Source organism: Aquarana catesbeiana, linkage group LG02, assembly GCF_042186555.1.
Source record: "Aquarana catesbeiana isolate 2022-GZ linkage group LG02, ASM4218655v1, whole genome shotgun sequence".
In the NCBI taxonomy this organism is placed as follows: Eukaryota; Metazoa; Chordata; class Amphibia; order Anura; family Ranidae; genus Aquarana; species Aquarana catesbeiana.
This window is the reverse complement of record NC_133325.1, coordinates 284,722,744-284,738,130: the sequence shown is the minus strand read 5'-3', so window position 1 is coordinate 284,738,130 and position 15,387 is coordinate 284,722,744.

The window sequence follows — 15,387 nt, the reverse complement described above, 5'->3', positions numbered from 1 at the left end:
GATATGTTCAAATTATGGTGTCCAGTTCCTCAGGACACTCCGGTTCTTAGTTTTTTTTTTTTTTTATGCTTCCCTTTTACACGCTGGTTAAAATGTTTCTATTGCACTTTAGATAGGCTCCCCACTGTACTCACCATATCCTAAACACGGTTCAATTTTCTCTCCCCGGATCGCAACTTACCCGTGGTTGCAGTCCTCGTTCACGTTCCCGCACAGCGGTCCCACTGGGATTTTCGCTGAATCTCCAGGCTTTTCCTCTTTTTAGGTGACGTGGCCAAACTACCACCACCTCTGGTTGAACTACTACCCTCCTTCTCCTCCTTCTTCTTTTCCTCCTCGTTCTCACCTTTCCTTTTTTTATCCTTCCTAATTTCTCCTCTGCTCCTTTCTTCTTCACTTTCTTCTCCCCCTTCTCTCCCCCATCTTTTGTTCCCGCTCTAGGCTCTCTCCCCCCTTCCCCCTTTTTTCTCCCTCCCTTGCTGGTATATACCTTTCGTGTCTTTCTCCACCCCTCCTTCCCCTTTTTCTTTTTTGGTTCTCCTCTTTTGTTCCTTTTGACTGGGTCCGCCCCTGTCCCTCTTAGTGGTGCTCTTTGATTATCCTTTCCTTTTTGTGTATGACATTCCTTAGAAGAGGTGACACCGCCACCTCGCAGCACTTTAACAAAGAAAGCCTTGCAACCCCTGACCCAAGCCATGTCCTCCCTGACCTTGAAGTGCCTTTCTCTAAACGTGAAGGGCCTTAATTTACCAGAAAAAAGATCACAAGTCTTATCTTCCCTCACTAAACACAAAGCCCATTTCATATTTCTCCAAGAGACACACTTCCGTTCTGATGCCGTCCCCAAACTGTCCAACCACATCTACCGAACAGCGCTCCACTCCACCAACCCTGTCTCCAAAACAAAGGGGGTATCCATCCTTATATAGAAAAACGCTAATTTTCAGCTCTCTGACTCACTTGTAGATCCAGAAGGCAGGTACATCTTTATTAAGGGATCTTATGCCTCTAAGCCGATCACATTGGCCAATATCTATTGCCCTAATGAACACCAAGTTTCTTTCTTTAAAAAGACGTGTGACCTTCTGGCTACTTTCCAAACAGGTATAGTACTTCTAGGAGGGGACTTTAATGTCCCATTGAATCCCTTACTGGATTCCTCTACAGGTACCTCTACCCTGACCTACAAAGCGTTACGCCAGATTAACCTACAGCTTCAATCTCTAACTTTGCATAACACCTGGCGCACTTTGTTCCCTTCGGATAAGGAGTATACCTTTTTTCAGCGCCGCACCAAAAATACTCCAGAATCAATTACTTCTTTCTCTCTCAGTCAGACCTCCCATTCCTTCTACAGTCCACTGTTGCACCGATGTTTCTGTCGGACCACCACCCGATCTCAGTGTCCCTGGCCTTCCCTGAATCCAGCTCCAGGACCAAGTCTTGGCGCTTAAATCCTTCCCTTTTCAAAGATCCTGCAGAAATTGACCATATCCGCACGAGGACCCAGCAATATTTCACAGAAAACTCCAGTCCGGAAATTTCCTCAATCTCCCTTTGGGAAGCACATAAGTGCGTGATTCGAGGCAAACTCATTGCCCTAGCCATAAAAGTTAAAAAACAACATCAGTCCTACATAAACTCCCTCATCAAGAAAATCAGTTCCCTCGAGACTACACACAAACGTACCCATGCGCAAACTACCCTACAGGAATTAATACATACTCGTTCCTTACTCCTAGAGGAGCTAGGCAAATGCACACGAAGACGCTACATTCTTGGCCAGAGGATTTTTTATGAACAGGGTAACAAATGTGGACGCCTACTAGCATGCGCGGTCCAAAAATCTAAACTCTCCTCCACAATTCACCATATACGGGACCCTGGGGGAACTCTTCTGGTCAAGAATGAAGACATCGCTGGGGCATTTGAAAAATTCTATTCTAAATTATACAATTTACAGTCCATCGGCACTACACGAGCCAACACCCACACACGCCCTGCTTTAATCAAAGAATTCCTATCCAAATATAGCCCGAAGTCAATATCTCCTCAACAATCCCGAGATTTGGAGGACCCTATTTCAGCGCCTGAAATAGTCTTAGCCATGAAGCAAATGAAAACCGGTAAAGCCCCGGGCCCAGATGGGTTCTCCCTTCAATATTATATGGCCTTCACGGATTTATTAGTTCCCAAACTCCTTGATACATATAACGCCTTATCTAATCCCCAGGTAAAACCTGACAGAATGCTTGCAGCTCACATAGCAGTAATCCCTAAAGAGGGCAAGGACCCCTCCGCAGTAGCTAACTATCGACCGATATCACTCCTGAATGTTGATATCAAAATCTACGCAAAAGTATTAGCTAATAGAATTCTTCCCCTGATGCCCGACCTTATCTCGTTAGATCAGGTTGGTTTTGTTCCTGGCCAGGAGGCTAGGGACAACACCATCCGCACACTAAACTTGGATCACTTCTTCCAAAACACAAGGATTCCTTCTTTCCCTGGACGCTGAGAAGGCGTTCGACAGAGTGGCCTGGGATTATATGCAGGAGGTACTCGCTGCTGTAGGTTTGGGGACCCGCATGCTATCATATATCATGGCGCTTTACACGAACCCCTCCGCAGCTGTAAAAATCAATGGCCGCCTGTCGAACGCCTTTCCCATCAGTAACGGCACCCGTCAGGGTTGTCCACTTTCACCTTTAATTTATATCTTAACCCTGGAACCCTTCCTTAATAGACTGAGAGAAAATTCAAATATCCAAGGAGTCACAGCAAAGAACAGAGAGTTTAAGGTTGCAGCTTTTGCTGATGACATCCTGCTCTCTCTACAATCACCCATTGTATCCCTGCCCAATCTCCTTAAGGACATCGAATACTTCAGCAACTTATCTAACCTCAAAATCAACTATGCCAAATCTCAAGCACTGAACATCTCCCTCCCATCCCAGGTAGTGTCACTTTGCCAAACGTCTTGCCCTTTTCGTTGGGAGCAAGAAACATTCACTTACCTCGGCATTCGAGTTCCCACTCGTCTGTCTGAACTATACTCGAAAAACTTTCACCCGGCCCTTCTCCAGACCCAAAAACACCTAAAAGAATGGAGTAGTTTAAACATATCTTGGTTTGGCCGCGCGGCCCTGATTAAAATGATTATCCTGCCTCGTCTTCTCTATATAATGCAATCAATTCCCATTTCTTTACCACAAACCTTTTTTAATTCCTACCGGAAAGCCTGTTCTGCTTTTCTGTGGAGGGATTCTTCGCCTCGAATTAAATTTACCAGACTTATATTACCCAAACTCAGAGGAGGAATAGGCTTACCAGACCTTCATAAATACAACAAGGCATGTCTCCTCACGAGGATCGCTGATTGGAACATCCATGCACATAAAAAATCCTGGGTCTTCCTAGAGAAATCATTCTCGTCAGGACCTCTACACCTCCTCCCATGGATATCCTCCAAGAATTGGCCCCACAATCTCTTAGCCCATCCGCTTATCTACCCTACACTCCTGGCATCCAAAAAGAGCTTGACACACGGTTTATTTACTCCTCTACCGAGCCCCTTAACCTCTTTATGGGGAAATCCTGATTTCCCACCAGGGACCTCTGAGAACTTTCTGAGTCAGGAATGGCCTTTCGAGGACATCCTCGCTCTACAATTTTATTCTAATGACAGACCCTTATCCTTCGAATCCCTACAATCTATCTCTAAGACATCTTCTTTATCATTCTGGACATACAGACAGATTAGACATTTTCTTACAACCCATGCTAATCAATCTGTTTGGACACGACAACTCACGCCCTTTGAGTCCTTGTGCCACCGTAAAACACTGCAAAGACACCTAATCTCCCTTCTTTATTCCCTTCTCTTAGAATCCCCAGCACAGGCTATTGCTCCCTCATTAAATTCATGGAATAGAGATCTCCAAACCCCCCTATCCGAAGAAGAATGGAAAATAGTATATGAATACGCCCACAAAGGCTCGTTGAATGTGGCCATCCAAGAAAATGGTTATAAAGTAATCACCAAGTGGTATAGAACCCCTTCGCGTCTTCATAAATTTTCAGCTAGCATTCCTGACACTTGCTGGAGATGTGGATCTGGGGTGGGAACAATGCTCCATATATGGTGGGGTTGTAGGAATATCCAATCCTTCTGGAAGGAGGTTCATAGCCTCATTGCGCACATAACGACCTACACTTTAGACTATTCCCCATCCCAGTTTCTCTTACACCACACAACATTACCCAAAAAGGCCTATTACAAATCTCTGGCCATGCATATGGTGAATGCCGCCAGACTTTGTATACCCAAGCATTGGAGGTCAACTGTCACCCCAACAATCAGGGAATGGTTTGCACGGCTTTCCTCTATAAAAGAAATGGAAGAACTGATCTATACCTCGTAAGATAGGATGCATACATTCTCGGCGACATGGGCTTGTTGGTCCCATTTCGTTACCACTGATCGCTACCTTCAGTATGTACACTAGGACTGGCTGGGAGAATACAGAACTGTCTCCCAGACTGAGGTGGGAGGAGGGACAGGTGCAGACCCACTCGTTTTCTCTTCTCCCCCTTACGCCCCCCCTTTTTTTTTTTTATATATATCTTTGTTTTATTTTTCCCCTCTCCTCTCCCCCTCTTGCCTTACCCTCTACCCCAATTTCCCCCTTCTTCTTCTATTCCTCTATTCTTTTCTCTTTCTATATTCTCTACATGGAGGGATACCCTGTCTGTGTCCGGTTGGGATACACTGAACATTACTGATTGAACACGTTCGAGATATTGTACCTTCTCTCGCCTTTCAACTTGGTGAGGGGAGGGATGGGGGGAGGGGACAATAGAAAGTACGATCCTCCGCCCTTCTCCGCAAATTTACACCTATATGATTCAATTGTGTTCATTTTCTGTTAATATGCTTTATACTGTATCATGACATAGATACCCTCCATGTTATTCTATCGACTGCTGTCTCAAGACAAAATTCTTGTTTTATTCTTTAAATACGAAATAAAATTTTTTTTGTGGAAAAAAAAAATAATAATAATAACCACTCATTAAACCAAGGTATGCCGAATATCATCTCTGCACGCACAACACAACTTGAAAAAGATGAGCTACAGCAGCAGAAGACCACACTGGGTGCCACTCCTGTCAGCTAAGAACAGGTAACTGAGGCTACACTTCGCACAGGCTCACCAAAATTGGACAATAGAAAGACTGGAAAAACGTTGCCTGGTCTGACGAGTCTGAATTTCAGCTGTGACATTAAGATGGTAGGGTCAGAATTTGGCATAAATATGAAAGCATGGATCTATCCTGCCTTGTATCAACGGATTTAGGATGGTGGTGTAAGGGTGTGGGGGATATTTTCTTGGCACACTTTGGCCCCCTTAGTACCAGTTGAGCATCATTTAAATGCCATGGCCTACCTGAGTATTGTTGCTGACCATGTCCATTCCTTTATGACTACAGTGTACCCATCTTCTGATGGCTACTTCCAGCAGGATAATGCACCATGTCACAAAGATCAAATCATTTCAAAGTGGTTTCTTGAACATGACAATGAGTTCACTGTACTCCAAGGGCCTCCACAGTCACCAGATCTCAATCCAATAGAGCACCTTTGGGATGTGGAATGGGAGATTCGCATCATGGATGTTCAGCTGATAAATCTGCAACAACTGCGTGATGCGATCATGTAAATATGGACCAAAATCTCTGACCTATGGCACGAATAATTAAGGCAGTTCTGAAGGCAAAAGGCAGTCCAACCCAGTACTAACAAGGTATACCTAATAAAGTGGCTGGTGAGTGTGTGTTCCCCTGGGATGGAGGGTGTCTCCATACACTGTTATCTCATGTTTGTTAGTAGTTTAAAATGATGCAACATTTTAATTACTGAGCATTTATGACTAACAATAACTCATATGTTGTAATGTGTAAAAAAAAGGAAGCATAGTCATATGATAATGTTGGAAAAACTTCCCTTAACTGCTTGTAGACCGTCGCATGTACATTTACGTCGACACAATGGCATAGACAGACAAATGGGCGTACAGGTACGTCCCTTTAAATTTGCTGCTGTGCCATCGCGTGCACGCCGCCGTGAGCTCCATAAGTGTGATCGCGGGTCCCGAGGACTAGATGTCCGAGGGGATACCCGCGATCGTCTCACAGAGGGGAAGAACGGGGAAATGCTGATGTAAACAAGCATTTCCCCGTTCTGCCTAGTGACAGGACACTGATCACCGCTCCCTGTAATTGGGAGCGGTGATCAGTGTCTTGTCACACATAGCTCCTCCCCCCACAGTTAGAATCACTCCCTAGGACACAGTTAACCCCTACAGCGCCACCTAGTGTTAACCCCTTCACTGCTAGTCACATTTACACAGTAACCAATGCATTTTTAATCTTCACTGATGGATGTATAAATGTGAATGGTCCCAAAAGAGCGCCAAAAGTGTCCGATGTCTCCGCCATAATGTCGCAGTCACGATAAAAATCGCTGATCGCCGCCATTACTAGTAAAAAAAAAAATTAATAAAAATGCCATAAAACTATCCCCTATTTTGTAGACGCTATAACTTTTGCGCAAACCAATCAATAAAAGCTTATTGCAATTTTTTTTTACCAAAAATATGTAGAATAATACGTATCGGCCTAAACAGACGATAAAAATGTTTTTTTATATTTTTTGGGGGGATATTTATTATAGCAAAAAAAGTAAAAAATAATGCGTTTTTTTCAAAATTGTCTCTCTTTTTTTGTTTATAGCGCAAAAAAAACTGCAGAGGTGATCAAATACCACCAAAAGAAAGCTCTATTTGTGGGGAAAAAAGGATGTCAATTTTGTTTGGGAGCCACATTGCACGACTGCGCAAATGTCACTTAAAGTGACGCAGTGCCGAATCGCAAAAAGTGCTCTGGTCTTTGGCCAGCCAAATGGTCTGGGCTGAAGTGGTTAAACTGCTGGAACAAAACCTATGACTAACATGTCTTAGAAAATATCCCGATTTTCTTTAAAGGAAAAAGTATTTTACAATGTATTTTTCTATGTAGGAACGTTAGAACTTGAAGTAAGAAGGACCATAAGGAATTGCTGATGTAATGATAGGCACGTCCTGATCATTTATCTTCTGAGTATATATCAAAAACAATTTATCATAAAAACAATATCCACTCACATGGAAGAAAGTAAAGTTGAGTTCGGGGCCATCTCTGGGCTGACGAGGTGGGACTACAGGTTGCAGTAAGTCTGCTTCTAGCTTGAAGGATGCAGCACATCAAACATCAGTCAGGATGGTGTGGGACTGCAGGTCACAGCAAGTCCTCTAGGTACTGGCCAGGTGTAGCATTTCAAAGTTTAGAGAGAGTGTGGTGGCTTAGTAAAGACAGTCCACTGAGTGGGTGTAGATTCCTGGAAGAGATAGGGCCAATGTACCGCCAGAGCCTGTAGCAAGCCGAGCTGAAGCTTCGTTTACATGTCTGGCGACCGCTCTCCACCATCTCCACTCAGTGGACTGCCTTAACTAAGCCACCACACTCTCTCTGAGACAGCAAGGAAAAATAGAGGGATTTTTGCATGGCCAAATATAAAGAGAAGGGATTAGCTTTCATCAGTTAAAGTAGAATTTTATTGCGTAACATATTTATAAAAAACAAGCAACTTTGGAGCTATATAAAATAACAGGTGTTTGGTGGTCATAAATGAAGAGATGAATCACAGATCCCAAGTAAAAACATTGCACACTAGCCCGACATGTTTCGCTGTTAGCTTCCTTAGGGGATGTGCAAGGCTTAACTGGAACCACTAAACAGATAAGATAAAAAGATATTATAACATGATACAAAAACGAAATATACATACAGAGAATTTGAATAGAGTATGAGCCTGGTTGCCAAGGAAAGGGGGGTGGGTATGAGCACTTACCCAAACAAATGCTAGCACCCGCAGATTACCAGGCTTGACCCCAGACAAACACCCCAAGGGACCCGATTCACAGGAATCAGTCAAGTAGGACCATAGAGGGCAGATAGGGAGGCACTGGGGAGCAATGAGAGTCCATAAAGTTAAACTGAAAAATGATGAAGAAGGTAGCTAAATAATTTCAAAAAGTGACAATCGACTCTAAGAATAAATACTCACAAGGAATGTTTGTCTAGTGGTGCATGAAGGAAACACGCATGACTGAGTCTACAATGAGACTATGGAGACTGGATTGCAAAGGATAGACTAAAAAATAAATGATAAAAGTCTATATAAAACTATGCTATGAAGTCTAGGGAAAATAAGAAATATGTTTGAAAGACATTAATGAGGGCAAGCTAGGGAAGATAGCCAGAGGAAGCCAGCTACGAAAGATGGAGTGGAGAGCAATGAACTGCATGAGGGGAAATAACAGCAATGAACTGCATGAGGGCAAATAACACAGTGAATTCCCCTGCACTAAAAGAAGGAAAGACCCGTAGTGAAGAGAAACCATTATGACTAAAAAGATCAGTGATGTGGATGATGAGAGAAAGAGGTGAATAACAAAAGCACTGGAGAAAAGGACTTATAATTATAAATAGCCCTGTTAGGCTAAGTTGTATCTTACCAGTCACACACAGTCGCCACAAAATAGAAGTGTCTCCCTCTAGCTCTGGCTGAACTGACAGCCAGATAAGCCGGTTAAAATCTGCCCTCCGATGAGCCAGCGTGTGACGTCACCGGCTCCAGGCGGACGAGAAAACGCCTGTGCGCATGCGCACATGCGGCCAGCACCCTAAGACTACACTACCCAGGAGGCTGCGCGTTGGGGGAGGAGCCGGGCTCGTACAAAGGAGGACGTACGCGGAGACTCCCGAATGGAGAAGAGGGCGAAATGATCCGAGGTGGCAAAGCCAACCTGGGATCAGCGGGGTCACCTAGCGCGGTCAGGCGTAAAAAAGGGCCTGCTACAGGATGGAAAGGCAAGCCCTGGGCGTCCGTATGGCCCACCAAAGACATCTCCCAAAATCGAGGCAAATGGTGAAACGAAGGTCAAGGGTCAACACCGGTGGGCCTGGGAGGATGGACTTGAATAGAAATAAAGATGACGGAGCGGGACCACATAACCCCTCCTGACTAGCCAAATGTTTAAAAGGCAACCAGGTTCATTTACATATAAATGTACATAAAGAGCAAATAATGATAGGTCACATTCTCAATCAAAAAGAAAAGTAATAAACACAATAGACAAGACAATGAATAGTACACAAATTTAACAAATATATGACATAATCGGATTCTGGATACAAATAACAACCCTATCTAAATAAAAGAAGAGAGTGGGACTAAATTAATAGGGAGGAGACTGGGAGGGAAGGGAAAGAAGGGGGGGGAAGGGGACGAAGAGGAGGAATCTACAAGCATGGAATAAAGCCTGATAAAAGGTGGCCCGGTGATTGTCATTCATTGGGACTAAAGAAAGGGCTTGAAGCTAAGACTCTCATTGAAACCCGGGAAAAGTGTGGCTTTGAGGTCGTATATCCAGTGAGCCTCTAGCTGTAGCAGGGTGCGATCTACGCATCCACCGCGAGAGTCTGGGGGGATATGTTCAAGTGCCAAAAATTTAATATAGTGCAGATTAAAGTTGTTATGTATGCCAATATGCCGGCTGATGGCAGTGTCCATTTTATTTTTCTTAATAGGTTTGATGTGATCTCGTATACGTTTAAAAAATTGTCATTTTGTTTTGCCTATATAGAAGCTATCACACAGGCACTGGGCAAAATATATAACACCAGGTGTCTGGCAGGTGACCCTATACTGGATAGAATGCCATCTGCCATTGGGAAGCTTGAATTTTGTTTTTGCGTCAACATATTCACATACATCGCATGTCCCACAGGGGAAGGTACCACAGTTGGTTCGGATTGATGGGCCAATAATCTGCGGTGATGTGCATGCGTTAGGCGCATGGCATGCTCCTTCATCGGGCATCAAATCAAGCATGCTCCGAACACGTGCACATCACAGCCTCATCACACCGCGACCTGGAACTCTCCAACTGGCGTCTTCCTCCTGCACTCTGCAGCTTCAAGTCCGGGACACCGGAGACCACCAGCGCCGCTGAGAGAGATCCTGCAACACCATCTGGAGGCTCACACTTGGACCCTGTCACCTAATCTGACTTTTTACCAAAGATGTGCCTGCTTTTACCCTGCTTTTAGTAAGTGCATTACTTTACATTAAAACATGTTAACTTATTGCTGCACTTAGATCTTGTGCTGCTTGTCCTTTTTATGTTTCTGCCAGCAGTACAGAGCAGGAGACAGATGCAGAGTCAGCAGAAAAGGTGGGCACTGCAGTGTCAGGCAGGAATCAGGATACATGTGCAGAGTCTGAAACACAAGTACTCAGTAGTGGTACTTAGGAATACAGGCAGGTAACTAGAGTCAGGCAGGAGACAGGAGCAGATTTAGGAACAGCAACTAGGACATTTGAGCATAAGTGGAACAAGAAAAAATACCCCCTGAATGGGATTTTGACAGACCACCAACTCTATGATAAAAAAATATCTTTTAATGATATAGAGTAAAAAGACGTGTACCGTCTACACATTACATAGATTCATCAAACAAAAAACAAAACAGAAAATGCACAATAACAGATCATCATATGTACACTCCAAAGGGTGGTATACCCTGATACCCTAATTTGAGCATAAGTGAGTAAAGTCAAGTCACATAAATAGCTGACCACTCTGCAACTGGATCCTAAATCAGCCTGTGGCCATGCTGTAATTCCCCTACATATGGCCATATTGGAGTCTGGCATTTCAGTAATGCGCCCTTGTTGGGTTCTGTATTTTCCCTAACCATAAGCATATTGGATCTTGGTATTTTCCTTTGCAGCAATGTTACATCCTGGAATTTGCCTGTCCATGGCCATTTTTCATCCTGGCATTTCAATAATGGATAGTGGATAGTGAAATTTTAAGTATGCAATATCCATTTTTAAAAAGTGCAAGGAAGGACTCCATGTGTAGTATTAAAAACAGTAGGATTTGTTCAAAAAAACACTTAAAGCTTGTGCACTTAGAAATGTGATATTGTACTGCAGCATGTAATCAATGCGGATCAAGCTATGGAGTAAGTCCTCATAGACCCAAGTAGCCCTGGCCGGGGGAAGGCTCTGAAGCCTCGCATGGAACCAACACTAACCACAGTTAGAAGTAGCCATTCCCATTGTAGATGTCGTGTCTGGGGAAACCCCCACTTTCATCAGCCTACGCTGCTTGGGACTATGGGGACTTACTCCACAGCGTGATTCTGCTGCACTGTTACATGTCACAGTACAAGACCACGTTTGTGAGTGTGCTAGCTTCCAGTGTTTTTGTTGAATAAATCCTAGTGTTTTTAATACTAGACTTAGGCCTCATGTACACTGCTGCTGGTAAACGGATGTTCAGAGGCAGTTGGCTGCTTTTTTCAGCTGCCCCTAAACTTATCCAATGTTATCTTATCAGTACATGCACACAGGGTCGTTTAATGTCGTTTTTAGGCAGTTGAGTTTAGAGGCCTTTTTTGGAAAACAAAAAAAATGAGTTCAGATGCTGAGTTTAGAGGCATTTCAAGCGCTAAATACTTCTAAACACATCTAAACGCATCTAAACGCAGTAACTCGCATTTAGTCGTGTTTCGTTTACAGGCATTTTTCATTTTTGGCTATTTTGAAAAAAAAAAAAATTTTCTTTTTCAAACGCTTCTGAACGCAATCGCAGCTAAACGTGGCATGTAAACGCTGCAAAACAGACATTTTAAACGTGGGTTACTATCTGTCAAGGTAAATCGTTCAGGAGAGGTTGTAAAAACGTCCCGTGTATATTAAGCCTTAAAGTCCTTCCCTGTCTTGTTTTTTTCTGTTTTATCTCTATAAGTATCTGGAATTCCCTACTCTTCCATACACACTGCAAAGAACTGCTTCTGAGTTATAGTAGCCATCTCTCTAGTGTCTGTTTGGGCTACCTGTGTCATTAATTCCCACTGATTTATGGTTCTAATTGTTAGGGTCACTCTCTGGTTAATAATTGATGTTTATTCACTGCAGAGTGGTCACTTACAGTTTCTGGATCTATAGGTGCTATACATGTTATTCATTTACTTGTGATTACTGTATTTCTTACTGATTTAGGGTGGAAGGTGTGTGCCTTGGTGTAATTTTAATATCCATATTTGAACTTCTGAAAGGGAACTTTTAAATGTTTTAAACTTACTTTCTCTTAAAAATAACATATAATAGATACTATTTATCATTCATTAACCCATTATTGATTTTCTTTTCTTAGATTATTGTCCTTCATACATTTTTATTTCATCCCTTAACATCATCTCTTTGTGTATTATATTCACAGTAGAAAAGGTGTTTGAGGGAAATTTAGAGGGCAAGGAAGTCGCAATTTAGAGTAAAGCCATTGGATATATAGTGTTTGGTATACTTCATACTATCTGTCTTTGGCAGTAGTGGCTGGTGCTCCTTTTTTTTGGGGGGTGGGCGGCAAACAAACCACCCGACCCCCCTACCCCCGTTCAGTTGGTCGGTCGGTCGATCGATCGATCAAAATCCCCACCCCCCCTACCGTCGCTCAGTGAACAAACCCCCCCATCACTCGCCCGTCCAGCCTTCAGCCCTGCACTTACCTCGTCCAGGTGACAGGCATCTTCGGCAGCTTCCCCTGCGTCTTTTCTGTGGCGGCTTCCCCCCCTGCTTCTACTACCGGCCAGCCAATATGATTGCTTCTCCTCTCGGCCAATTCGGGTCTGAAGACCCTCTTCCTGTTTGGCCAGGAGGATAAGTAGGAAAACAATAGCGATTATTAATTCGCTATTGCCACACAAGTGCTGTGCGCCCCGAGCCCACCCTTTTTGAAGCCAATTAGAGCCTCGGGCTTTAATCACATGCTTCTTATATATATTCATGCTAATTAATATATATATATATATATATATATATATATATATATATATATATATATATGGATTAGGTGCCGGACGCATGGATTGGGGGGGTGGCATCCCTAGGCCCCTAATGGAGCGGCCACCACTGGTCTTTGGCAACTTCTTTGTAATGATAAATGGAAGCACAGTTATTTTAACATACTACTGTGTTCAATAAATAGTACAAAGTTATTTCTTAAAAACCGATTGCCGACCAGCCGCTGCCATTATACTGCGGCAGGTCGCCACGATCCCTCGAGCAATCGTAGCTGTATGTCACCTCCTTTAAGCGGGATAGTAGGGGCGCGCACGTGCCCGCTGCACTGTGGGGGGTGCCGATGCACATGGCCGGCAGTCGCGATGACCGCCGGCCACACACGATCGCGGGCACGAGAGCCAGAACAGGTATGTGTGTGTGTAAACACACAAATCCCTGTTCTGTGAGCTGAGGAGAGACAGATCGTGAGTTCCTACTAGCTAGGAACAGAGATCTGTTATCTTCTATAGACAGTCCCCTTCCCCCACAGTTAGAACACACACTAGGGAACACAGTTAACCCCTAGTGTTAACCTCTTCCCTGCCAGTAACATTTACACAGTAATCAGTGCATTTTTACAGCACTGATCGCTGTATAATTGTCAATGGTCCCAAAAATGTATCAAAAGTGTCCGATGTGTCCGCCATAATGTTGCAGTCCAGATAAAAAACGCAGATCACCGCCATTACTAGTAAAAAAAAAATAATAATAAAAATGCCATGAAAACTATCCCCTATTTTGTAGACGCTATAACTTTTGCGTAAACCAATCAATATACGCTGATTGCAATTTTTATTACCAAAAATATGTAGAAGAATACATATCGGCCTAAACTGAGAAAAAAATTAGCTTTTTTAAAAAAAAATTGAGGATATTTATTATAGCAAAAAAGCACAAAATATTGTGGGTTTTTTTTCAAAATTGTCGCTCTTTTTTGTTTATAGTGCCAAAAATAAAACCGCAGAGATGATCGAATACCAACAAAAGAAAGCTCTATTTGTGGGGAAAAAAGGGCGTCAATTTTGTTTGGGTCAGTTAAAGCGACGCAGTGCCGTATCGCAAAAAATGGCCTGGTCATTGAGCAGCCAAATCTTCCCGGGCTGAAATGGTTAAATACCATATTCAGAAAACGAATTGAAACAAAATGAAAGGTCTCATAAACAGCCTGTATTATAGGGGCCCGTAAACTCAGTGCCCTTCAGTGAGATTATTTGCAGTTCATGGAGTTTGTCATATGTTGAAACATATCTTCCCCTTAAGAAATATCCACTGTATGTCCTTATGAGTGTTAATAATAGCTTCTAATAACTTTATGTGCAAATGTGGGTGTAATTACTCATGGAGTTATATCAGAGGTTACAATTAGGGATTAGCAAATCTGTCTGGGTTTGGAATTTTTTTTCCAGTTTTGCAAATCTTCCTGGAAATATAAAGTTCATGAACTAGGGCCAATACACATGCTATTGCCTTAACAGTTACAAAACACACTGACATTGTGGCTGAAATTAGCTCATCTTTTTTAGAAAAAGGAAGCTGGGTTATGCATTTTTTTCAAAATGGTGGCTCTAGTGGCGTAGTGTGGGTTGTCAGCGCCTGGGGCAAGGCAAGTAATTTGCGCCCCCTAACCTGCGGACTTTTAGCACTCCCTGAGTCCCTTCCTACAATAGTACTGACCAACCTGATTCCTCTACTGACTACTACACTGACCTACCTGATTCCTACACTGACCACTATGCTGACCTACCTGATTCCTACACTGACCACTACACTGACCAACCTGATTCCTACACTGACCACTACACTGACCTACCTGATTCCTACACTGACCGCTACACTGACCTAACTGATTCCTACACTAACCACTACACTGACCTACCTGATTCCTACACTAACCACTATAGTACACTAAACTACACTCTACACTCTACGCTATCCACTACACTACACTCTCCACTAAACACTAAACTGCCCACTACACTACACACAAAACTACACACTTAACTGCCCACTAAACTACACACTAAACTGCCCACTACACTGCAGACTACACACTAAACTACACACTAAACTGCCCACTACACTGTCCACTACACACTAAACTGCCAACTACACTACACACTAAACTGCCCACTATGCTACACTACACTCTAAACTGCCCACTACACTACACACTAAACTACCCACTACACTACACACTAAACTGCCCATTACACTACACACTACACTACAAACTAAACTGCCCACTACACACTAAACTGCCCACTACACACGAAACTGCCCACTACACTACACTAAGCTGCCCACTACACATGACACTGCCCACTACACTACACACTAAACTGACTTACTGGCTGCGCCCTCTCCCCAGA